This window comes from Ceratotherium simum, chromosome 1 (genome assembly GCF_057802395.1).
Source record: "Ceratotherium simum simum isolate JZ-2026a chromosome 1, ASM5780239v1, whole genome shotgun sequence".
NCBI classification, from domain to species: domain Eukaryota; kingdom Metazoa; phylum Chordata; class Mammalia; order Perissodactyla; family Rhinocerotidae; genus Ceratotherium; species Ceratotherium simum.
Window position 1 is genome coordinate 54,143,486 of NC_141900.1, and position 12,404 is coordinate 54,155,889.

Consider the following 12,404-nt stretch of genomic DNA (forward strand, 5'->3'; position numbering starts at 1 on the left):
TGCTTTCTTAGCATATCAGTTATACTTCTTTTTTAACTTTTTTTAGCGGTTGCCCTAGAGTTCACAATATACATTCTCAACTAATCTAAGTCTACTTTCAAATAACACCACACTACTTCAAAAGTAGTACAAGTACCTTATAATAACAAAATATTTCTAATTTCTTCCTCCTATCCCTTATAACATTGTTGTCATTCGTTTCACTCAGACATAAGATATAATCATCAAATACATTGTTGCCATTATTGTTTTGAACAAACTGTTATCTGTTAGATCAATTAAGAAAAAGAAAAATAAAATTTTTAAATTTTATCTTCACTTATTCCTCCTCTAATTCTCCTCCTTCTTTTTAATATAGATCCAAGTTTCTGATATATATCATCCTTCACCTCTCTGAAGAATTTCTTTTAACATTTCTTGTGAGGCGGGTCTACTGGCAACAAATTCCCTCAATTTTTGTTTATCTGAGAAAGTCTTATTTCTCCTTCACTTTTGAAGGATAATTTCACAGGATATGGAATTCTTGGTTGGTGTTTTTTTTTTTTTTAACTCTTAACTAAGCTTTAAATATTTCACTCCACTTTCTTCTTGCTTGCATAGTTTCTGAGTAGAAGTTAGATGTAATTCCTATCTTTGCCCATCTATAGGCAAGGTGTTATTTTTACTCTGGCTTTTTTCAGGATTTTTTCTATCTCTTTGATTTTCTGCAGTTTGACTCTGATAGGCCCAGGTATAGTTTGTTTGTTTGTTTTGTTTTGTTTTCTGGCATTTGTCTTGCTTAGTGTTCTCTGAGCTTCTTGGATCTGTGGATTAGTGTCTGACATTAATTTGGGGAAATTCTCAGTCATTATTGCTTCAAATATTTCTTCTATTCCTTTCTCTCTTTCTTCTCCTTTTGGTATTCCCATTATGCACGTGTTACACCTTTTGTAGTTGTCTCATAGTTCATGGATATTCTGTTTCATTTTTGCAGTCTTAAAAACTCTTTGCTTTTCAGTTTTGGAAGTTTCCATTGACATATTCTCAAGCTCATAGATTTTTTCCTCAGTTGTATCCAGTCTACTAATAAGCCCATCAAAGGCATTCTTCATTTCTGTTACAGTGTTTTTGATCTCTAACATTTTTTTTAATTCTTTCTTAGAATTTCCTTCTCTCTGCTTTACATTGCCCATCTGTTCTTGCTTACTGTCTTCTTTATCCATTAGAGCCCTTACATATCAATCACAGTCATATTAAACTCTACAAACTGTGCCTTTAGTTATGTCTTATAATTTTTTGTTGAAAGCCAAGCATAATATAGTAGATAAAAGAACTAGGGCTTTAGTGATGTGATGGTGAGATGTGGGGGGAGGGAAGCATTCTACAGTCCTATGATTAGGTCTCAGTCTTTTAGTGAGCCTGTGCCTCTGGGCTATGAACTTCACAAGAGCTTCTCAGTTTTCTCCCCCATTAAGTGAGACAGGATGGCTAGAGGTGGCTGGGGTTGGGTATTTCCTTTCCTTCAGGTTGGTTAGGCTCTGATAAAACCTTTATTGGTTAGGCTTTGGTAAAATAGTTTCTCTTGAGGGCAGGACTTGTTTAGAGTATTTCAAAATGGTTACTTTTCCCCTTCCCCTGCTGGGAGCATGAGGGGATTTTTCTCTAATATTTACTGTGAGAACCTGGTAGAAGACCTGGAGGTGAAAGCCATGAATGTGTGGAGGCTGTTCTATGAATGGACCGCCTGGAGTTTTTAACTCTCAGACTTGTCCACACTGAGTCTCCAGCAATTCATCAATTACAGTTCAGGTTTTCCTCCCCCAGGTCGGGTTCTTACTGTGGCTTCTGCTTATGGTAAGTTCTGCTCTGGTAAGTTGTGATTCTCTGTATTCACCTGTCTATCTCTCCAATATTTGGGGTAGCAGTTTGCCCTGTGACCTCACTTCTCTGACAGATCTAAGAAGAGTTGTTTATTTTTCAATTTGTTCAGCTTTTTAAAAAATTTCACATTTTTAATGTATATAAGTACCATGCTGAAACCAAAACATCATTATTTTTTTAAATTCCTCCATGAATAAAGACCTGTGAAAACATCTTTTTCTTAGAAATTTTTGCTCAGAGACAAATGGTTGTGTCCACATCAGTAATTCCCATTAATAGACAATATCTCTAGGCCACAGATACATTCTTATTTTTGAGGATGGTAGATGTGTTAGTCAGTTCAGGCTGCCATAAGAGAATACCACAGATTGGGTGGCTTAAACAACAGAAATTTATTTTTTCATGGTTCTGGAGGTTGCAAGTCCAAGATCAGGGAACCAACAGGGTTGGTTTCTGAGAAGGACTCTCTTCCTGACTTGTAGATGGCTGCCTTCTCCCTGTGTTCTCATATGGCCTTTCCTCTGTGTGTGGGCAATCTCTGCCTTTTCTTATAAGGATATCAGTCCTATTGGATTAGGGCACACCCTTATGACCTTATTTAACCTTAATTACCCCCTCAAACCTTAATTACCCCTATCTCCAATATAGTCACAATGGGAGTTATGGCTTCAACATATCAATTTTGGGGGGACATAATTCAGTCTGTAACAGTAGATTTTATTGCCATTTGTTGATAAAGGATGCTAGAATGGTTTTGAGTGTTTAGGAGTCATGGTTCTAGTTCCCAATGTTAGAAACATAGTGGGGGGTGTGTGTGTGTGTTTGTGTGTGTGTGCGCGCATGGTTTTTTTCCTCCAAATTTTAAAAATGTGTTTTGTGATTCAGTTATTTCTTATTTGAGTGTTTTTAATTGACTGGAAAATGATGTTTAGATTTGTTTCTCAAAGTGTGGTTTGTGGGTCATGTACATCAGAATCAATTAGTGGCCTTGTGAGAAATGCAGATTCCTGAGTTTCACGATAGAATTATGAAATCAGAAAAACTAAACAACTTGGCCTAGGTTCATGCTCTCCAGTCCAGGGTTATTTTCCACAGCCATTAAAGGGAAGAGCCAATCCCTTTTGGGATACAAGCTTAAGTGTCATAATACTTCTTATGTGTAGTATCATTAAACATCCCCCAATAGCAGTGCCCAGGGGAGCATTGTTATTTCCTTTTCAGAACCAGTAATATGTGTACATTCTGTCCCAGAGAACCATGCATTGGCTCTAAATGCTCATATTTTGAAAATCGATTTTTGCATTCACCAAGTTCCCTCTCATTTCTAAATTTCTTATAGCGCTATTATCTTCTCATCTTTGTCTTCTATCTTCTAGGCTACTATTTATAATTTACCTCTACCCTGGATTTTAGACAGTAAATAAACATTTAAAGAGTGTGCTGAAAGTAGAGTTTACAAGACTGGCAGGGAGAAGAGCTTTTTTGTCTTTTGTTTTTTTGTACCAAGTCAAGGAGCAAGGAAGAGCTGGGTGTGTCAGGGGACCATACGTGGTTTGACATGACTAGGACAGTGATTCCCAAGCTCTTTCTTCATAGTACCCCGGAACTGTGGGCAGCACTTTTTAAGGGATGAAAAGACTTAAGGCAAAACTAAATAAATCAGTAATAATCATAACTCAATTGACACTACACTGTAAAAATATTTCCCAGCATACATAAAAGTATCCTGGTTATTACACTGCTTAAGTGGTCAGGCTTCAGCAATGTGACCATATTTGAGTAGTTTACTCCCCTGCTTATATATACTCAAGAGGCAGAATTGTTGCATATTTTTGTAAATCTCACTTTAGAATAAGCTTGCTTTGACCTCTTACTGGACACCCCACGTCCTCTCAGCCAAACATTCCATCTGACAGGCAATGGCAAAACACAATGCACATTCAATTGTAGCAACAGCAAAATTTGCACATTTGTCAAAACTTGGTGGTGTATACCTTGCAGATGGTTAGCAGAATACCTGTTGGGAAACACTGGGCTTGAGAAGAGGAATTATATGGGGCAATAGAGTAGAGGTGGTGAAAAAGGCAACAACAATAATAGTGAAGACATCCTCCATTTTTTGAGACGCTAATATGATCAATCTCTATTCACATTATTTCTAATCCTCACAACTACATGCAAAGTGTTGTTATTAATCTCTTTCATAGGTAAGGAAAATGAGGCTTGCAAAGGTTAAGGATTCAAACTCAAATTTATTCCAGAGCCCAGGCTTTTTCCCATGTGTCTCTAAAATTGTGTGAGCCAGATCACAAAGTTCCTCATATGATATCATGCTGGGCAGTTTAAATACTATGGCCAGCATTTCCTAAAGTGCATCCTGTGAAATAGTAATTCTTCAAGAAGGGTAAAATTGTTACTCTAAATGAAGGGCTCTGGTGCACAGATAGGCTTAGGAAATGCTGGATTTTATCAGCCGTGCACACTCTTAGGACCCACATCTCTTGAGCGATGGTGAGTATGTATGACACCACTGTTTGGAGTTGAGGGGTATTCAGGGGCCGCGGAATAGAGCTTTTGAATGTGTGATGCTAAACTCATCCATTCAGAGATTGAACTCATGGCCTTAATCTCGTTAGCAACACCATTCTAGATCCATGCCATACCTTCCCAACCAATCACAGCGATATATCTTTCCTTTGCAGCTATATAGCAAATTCCTTAGGAAGCATGTTTTATTTTGCTTTTCTTTTTAAAAATATCATTTGTTAAGCCAAATTATTCTAGAATGTTCAAAAACTGCTCAGAATTGCTATAGAATTTTAACTATATATTTAAATATAGAAATATATGTGTCTCTATACGTGTGTCTAAATACACACAGAGTAAGTTTCTGACTTTGATTTTTTTTTTTTGTGAGGAAGATCAGCCCTGAGCTAACATCTGATGCCAATCTTCCTCTTTTTTCTGAGGAAGACTGGTCCTGAGCCAACATCGTGCCCATCTTCCTCTACCTTACATGGGATGCCACCACAGCATGGCTCGAGAAGCAGTGCGTTGGTGTGCGCCCGGGATCCGAACTGGCAAACCCCGGGCCGCCGCAGCGGAGCACGTGCACTTAACCTCTTGCGCCACCGGGCCGCCCTGAGTTTGATATTTTTAATGTGTGTGCTTATACACATTTATGAACATATAAGAAAAATGTTGGAAGGAAATATAGCAAAGGGTGAGCATTGATTATATCTTACGTGGCAGGATTACAGGTGATTTTAATTTCCTTCTTTATACTGTTCTATATTTTCTAAATTTTCAAAAGAATATATATTACTTTCATAAGGAGAAAAATATATATTTCCTATATGTGTCCTCATTACCTAACTAAAAAATTTGTTGTACTGGTTTTTTTTCAGTCCCTCCGGGCATGTGTCCCTTTTGCCTACTTTATTCATGGACTAAAATCCTTGTCTGACTTTCACAATGAAATCAGCTTCTTAATGCTGAGAAGAAATACTAAAATTTGCCCTGAGACTGAATGAGTGATCTTGAGCATGGCAGAACCTCTTTAGATGGTTTGTCTGTCTGTGTGTCTAGTGTGTGAGTGTGTATGTGTGTGTGTTTTGACTGCGTGTTGGGATTTGAATGAGCAGAAATATAAAACAAGGGGTAGCTCAAGCAAGAGATGGAAGGAAAATATACAAAGAAGAAGGCAGAGAAAGGTACCAGAAATGAGTAAAACACAGACAAAGCCTAGAGAAGAGGTGGAGAGCAACAGCCAAAGTGAGTGTAAAGGTTACACATTCCAGAGCATGCTACAGAAATCCCAAATTACTGGATGCCAGTTACAGCATATTTCTAGTAGAAATTGGGACTATCTTTTCTCTTCCATATTATTTATTTTTTCCTTTGTTGCTAGTCTCCGTGATCCTTTTTATATAAAGTTTCCGTCTCTGTTGCTGTTAATATAAACTGTAGGTTACTCCATTAGACAGTTATAGTCCCATAACATAAGTTAATAATAAGTTTGAATTAACATTATTTTCAAAGAAGTACATTTTCAGCATACTTTGGTTGACTTTAGCCTTGTGATACAAACATTAAAAGGAAAAGAAATGAAGTAGTGATATCTCTAGAGCTATGGGAAATGCATTAGTTTGGGTTTATGTAGATTCGTACAATCTACTTTTATTTTGCTGGTGGTGGTCCTTGTCTCCTTCTGGGGAGACTTGTACATCCAGGATCTTGAGCCCACATGAATCTGAAACTTGGCCTGCAGTGGCCTGAAATTATGGAGACCTGCATGACTTTCACTTGAAATCATGAAATTGCTTTGTTTCCCTTTAACCTACCTGACATGTCTAGATTACCGGTTGTCTAGTTACCCATTATTCAGTTTGCATGCACAAATGCTTCCCAAATTTTTATGTATGAAGAAAGTAAGCTCTTCAGATTGAGGAATGGTGGTTTCTGTTTTTGTTAGTTATTAAATAAAGAGAAAGTTAATTATCATATTTGTAGTGTATTTCCTCTGGGAATTTTGGGAACAAAAACCCACTACTCTATATCGTTCTAGAAACAAGTTACTCTGGTCCCTGACCAATAACAAGTATTCCAAACAAGGGGGAAAAAGAGCTACAGCATTTAATGTTGTTCACATTCTATGTGAAGGCAGAAGTATGATCATACAGATTTATTTCACAACATTTAACGATTTAGTTCAACAAACATACACTGAGGACTTGGCAATATGCCTGTAGCTGTACTGATGCTAGAAATTCAAAAACAAGCCCAACATGACAGGTCCTTCAGAAGCCAAGTCTTGTGAAGAAAACAGATGCACAGATCTGTAACCGAAATGAAAACTTAGCTGAGCTCCTTTGGAATATAACGCAGATGAGGGAGCAACTGAGTCTTCATTAGGGGCTTCTCCAGCTGTTACTAATCAACCAGATGTGCAAAACCGTGCTGCTTAATTTCCTTCCATCTCACTGAACTTTTCACGGTATGTTTATTCTAAAAATTCAAGTGAATTAAAAATATTTTAAAAATATCTTTGAGGGGTACTTTTTTTAAACATCTCTTGCACCGGAAACACCCTAGAACAGTGGTTTTCAAACTTTTTTTCCAACGGAATCTCTTTTCCAAGAGGACTTTTATGTGGAAAGTCAAAATGCAAATGCATGAAGGCAGAGCTACTCCGGCTTGCATCTCCCTCCACCTCCCCTCGCCTCCCACCATGGAACTGTGGAGCCCAGGGCTCAGCAGGAGGCCTTTTGAAACCCACTGCCCCAGAGATCACAAAATATTTGATTTGTGTCATTCCCTTTCCAATTACATACTAATTTCATGTTGATTCTGATTTTTTAATGTTTTTTATATTTTGTGTATGTGTTTTTATAGTTATATGCATATTTATTACTTGTTATTTATTTTATATTACACAATAACCCTGAGGCATAAAATCCCAGAGTCAGTATAACTTGTTTTGAAAGGCGGTCCACTTGACATAACTAAAGGAGCCACTAAATGTTTTGATTTTGATAGAAATCTTGAAAAGTAAATAGCACTCTCTAATTACATTTTTGAAATAATTTACAAGAAAACTGACATATTTGCTTTTCTCCATCAGAATAGTGGTGTTATTAATATTTAGAAGTCAGTGACTCCAACATGGTTTATAGTCCGCAAATGTCTGTGGTCCCTTGATATGTATCCCTTCCATCGGTAGCCATTTGGTAATACCATGGCCAATATCACTTTCACTAGCCAGGGCTAGTCTTACACTTAGATGGAGAAAAGGATCACTCATATGTGGGAGACACCACCTCTAAGCCCTTCAAAGTACCTCCTCAACCCAAAACTTTCCACACTAAGTCCACTCATGCCTAAATTCGATAACTAGAGATTCATTCTTTGTGACCTTTCATGTTTTATTGACTGTGAAAATATTTCCATTTCTAAGAGAGGGTGCTCATGAAATGGTAAGCCATTTTGTATTGGGACTGATGTTTTTTAGAAACTTTCCTGAGTAAGATTTTGATCCAAAGGCGAATAGACATCACTAAGAACACTATATCTACTGAGTAGATTTAGGATGTCAGGGGAGACTGAAACAGCAGAGGCAAACTTGATCTATAGCCAGGGTATACTTATACTCTGCAAGGTGTATTACCTGTGGCTCTCCATTAAACCACATTGATTAAATATCAGCCAGCTGGTTTCAGAATGTTCTGCTCTAGATTAGGATTTCTCGATCGTGGCAGTATTGCTGGACTTGGGGTTGAATAATTCTTTGTTGTGAGCAGTTGTCCTGTGCATTGTAGGATGTTTAGTGCCTCCCTTGCCTCTACCCATGAGATACCAGTAGTACACTCTCCCCTCCCCCAGTTTGACAGCCAAAAATGTCTCCAGACTTTGCTAAATGTGTTCTGGGGTGCAAAATCACCCCTGATTGAGAATCACTGGTCTAGGTTAATCTGTGTTTTTTTTTTTCTCCCAGCAGCTGAGATCTAATCAGCATTTCTTCAAGTTCGTATTTAGCAGCTATATGTTTACTTTAAACAACTCCTCTCTCATCTCTAGCCTACTTTTCAGCTCTCAATTAGTATGATGACTCTTTGGGCCTGAAAAGTTTATAATTAACCATTACACTTAACCATTGTTACTAAGCATGATGTAGAGATAATCTTCACAAAATTGCTAAAGGCTTGAATAGGGAATCTCTCTGCTACTCAGTCCTTTGAACATACTGATCCATTATTTTCAACTAGTCTCTCAGATGAAGTAATGATCATCAAAATCTAGTTTCCCACGTCATCTGTCAACTCACATATTTGTGTGTGTGTGTGTGTGCATTGAAAAAATAACCTAATATGATAAAAGATGATTAGTTCTCCTTTGAAGATCTTTGGAGAGTTAGTGACTGAATTATTAGTGTCTGATTTATAACAAGTTGCTTAGTTTATGTTGTTGAGTTTAGGATAACTTGGACCTAACAACATTATCCTAATTACATTTAGCACATCTATATTCTGCTCAGAGGATAGCACAAACTCAGCAATAGGGCTACACTTTGGAATGGGCCAAATCAGAGTGTTCTAGGGATGAAAATGGGCCGCGCTGGATCTTAATTCAGAGAGACTGAAGGTTGACTTTCCAGGGGAAAACCCAAGTTATGGTAGAAAAGGCGAAAGAAGTTTGAAGTAGGAGAAGCAACGTCACAGAGCAAGCATAAGAGCCAAGGTTAGGGCATAAGCAGAGCTGGGTCAAAAAGTTGGAAGCCAGGAAGAATGGGAATAGGTAAGGAAGTGTAATAAAGACAGATTAAGGCAGATGGTTCTGCATTAGTGTAGAGAACAATGCATGGATTGTAGAATCCCACTTCTATGTGTGCTGGCTGCGTGGAAGACCTGAGGGCTTAAAGGGGCACAGGAGGACAAGACGATACTTTAAAACCTGGATTATTAACGCATGTACTCTAGATAAAATTCCCAGCCTAGTCACAAGATGATTATGAGTGTATTCTAATATTCGTTTCTAGATCTCTTTTGCTGTTGTTAGTGCCGTCGAGTTGATTCCGACTCCTAGTGACCCTGTGAACAGCAGAGCGGAATGTCGCCAGGTCTTTTTGTGCCATCCTTTCACCTTCCATATCAGACAATGTTCCGCTGCTATTCATAGGGTTTTCATGGCCAGTATTTTTGGAAGTGGGTGACCAGGTCCTTCTTCCTAGTCTGTCTTAGTCTGGAAGCTCTGCTGAAACCTGTCCACTATGGGTGACCCTGCTGGTATTTGAAATACCGGTGGCATAGCTTTCAGCATCACAGCCACAAGCAGCTACCACAGTATGACAACCAACAGATGGGTAGTGTGGGTTGTTCCCACTCGTTCCCTGAGTGGGAAACGAAGCTGGGCCAGGGCGGTGAGAGCACCAAATCTTAATCACTAGATACCAGGGCTGGCTAGAAACTAAATCATGGCTCTATAAAAAGCACAAGATGGACTTAAAGTAGACAATCATAAATTTTTGCTACATTTTTGGCCCTTAGAGAATAGCCTTGATAGGGTGCCTTCATCTCTAATTCACCTAGCCATAGGAATATTACAAAGTTTTCAGAACACCCTGCTTTTTGAAAATATATCCAAATCTTAATCAAAGTTATTGGCAAGCACAATATGTGACTCATATTATGCATCGTATAATAATTTGAAAAAAATTTGCTAATTCTGAAATACATTCATTTAAAATTTTTAAGGATTGGTAAATGCATTTAATACAAGAAAAATTCAAGGAATATTGTTGGTTAATTGTATATCACAGTAGTTTGTTATAAATACTGTCACATCAATTTTTACGCAGTATATTATCACACCTTTCATATTTGCTAGCCATGCAGAAGGAAAATAACAAAACTTAGGTTGAATCATTTAGATGAGATAATGCCTGTGAACGAATTTAGCACAGTTCTTGGAATAAGTTGGTACTCAATGATATTTTTATTGGGGAAACTGAGGCGGGGAATGGCTGTCTCAAGCTACCCAGTACGATTGAGGTGGGGCCGGAGAAAGAATTTAGAATTCTTGTCATGAAATATGTTGCCTTTTGTTTGCTGTGTTAGACCTAGAAAAGGAGGCTTGCCTGACTATAATTTTTCTCTTTGTAGTATTGATCAATGTGTCGATTATAAAATGGGACATACGATATGGCCACATTTTTGCCATTAAATGATAGTCATGCTTTAATAACAATGAAGCTTTGTCTACTATGAGCTCTTGACAACGTACTTAACATCTCTGAGCCTCAGTTTTCTCATCAGTGTAGTGGGTTACTACCACCTGCCTCATCAGACTGTTCTCAGAGTTAAATGAAAGACTGTACATACTGTGTCTAACACAGGGCTTGACCAAGAATATCTGCCCATGGAGGGAATTATAAGTATTTTATTTTAAGACAATCTAAATATTTTTGGCAATATTTTAGTCAATTCATTAGGGAGTTTCTGCCAGAAGGTGTCTATATGATGTATTCAAACTTGAGAATTTGGTTCGTAATTTCAGCTTTTCTGATTAGACATTTTTAATGGCAACATCCTTGAAAAATATATTAAAAGCATTTTTACTCTATTTGCTATAAGCTTTCTTGTTATTTGGCAGAGAACATTATTTTACACCATCCCCTAAAGGATCCAAATGAGAGTAGATATGGCTTCTGAAAGTCTTGGGTATTTTTAATCTTCTAAGTCTTCAACCAATTGTCATTTCATTAAGGTGCCCTGCAGAGATGTTCTTTCACATACCATCATTAAGATGAATTGTGGCTCTGCTCTATAATACACATATTACCAGCTCAGTCCACATGTGCTGAAATTATAACTACAGACACAATTCCAGTTCCTGGAGAGGAGCGCAGAATCACAGCTGCTGTTTCAGGCAGCTTTGCTATCAGTTTTGAGTTAGAAAACCACCTTCTTGATAATGAGAACAAAAGCCCAAAATAAGAATAAAAAAGTTGGCTCTTGGCAAAAAACAAGGATTGAAGGGAATATCAAAGATTATTTTTAAAAATTGTTTTTGTTGTGGTAAAATATACATAAAATGTAACATAACATATATGTATCATTTTAACCATTTGTAAAGTGTTCAAATTAGTGGTATTAAATACAATCACAATGTTGTGTAACCATCACCACTATTTACACCCCATACTTTTTCATCATCCCCAACGTAAACTCTGTACCCATTAACCAGTAATTACTCCTCCTCCTTACCCCCAGATCCTGGTAACCTCCATCCTACTTTCTGTGTCTATGAGTTTTCCTATTCTAGGTACCCCACATAAGTGGAATCATACAATATTTGTCCTTCTGTGTCTAGCTTATTTCATTAATCACAATATTTTGAAGTTCCATCCGTGTTGTAACATATATCAAAATTTCATTTCTTCTTATGGGTGAAGAGTATTCCATTGTGTGCATAGACCACATTTTGTTTATCCCATCATCTATTTATGGACACTTGGGTTGTTTACACCTTTTTGGATATCGTGAATAATGCTGCTATGAACACTGGTGTACACATATCTGTTTGAGTCGCTACTTTCAATTTTTTTGGATATATACCTGAAAGTGGAATTCCTGGATGGCGTCGTAGTTCTGTGTTTAACTTTTTGAGGAAACACTGAACTGTTTTTCACAAGAGCTTAACTATTATACATTCTCACCAGCAGTGCACAAGGATTCCAACTTCTTCACATTCTTACCAGTTCTTGTTATTTTCTAATTTTTTATTATTGCCATCTCAGTAGGTGTGAAGTGGTATCTCGCTGTGGTTTTGTTTTGCATTTCCTTAGTGACTAATGATGTTGAGCATTTCTTTATGTGCTTATTGGTCAGTTGTATATCTTCTTTGGAAAAATATCTATTCAAGTTCTTTGCCTGTTTTTAAATTGAGTTGTTCATTTTGCTGTTGTTGTGTTGCTGGAGTTCTTTACATATTCTGATACTAATCCCCTGACAGATATATGATTTGCAAATATTTTCTCCCAATCTGTA

General features: G+C 37.4%; 1 protein-coding gene and 1 long non-coding RNA gene across 10 annotated transcripts in view; one reads left to right on the forward strand and one right to left on the reverse strand.

The window, feature by feature from the left end:
* Positions 1-12,404, reverse strand: part of LOC147918200 (uncharacterized) — a 475,202-nt gene that overhangs the window by 438,798 nt on the left and 24,000 nt on the right. The gene's annotated exons all lie outside the window — the stretch shown is intronic.
* Positions 1-12,404, forward strand: part of LOC147918203 (uncharacterized) — a 215,908-nt gene that overhangs the window by 76,882 nt on the left and 126,622 nt on the right. The gene's annotated exons all lie outside the window — the stretch shown is intronic.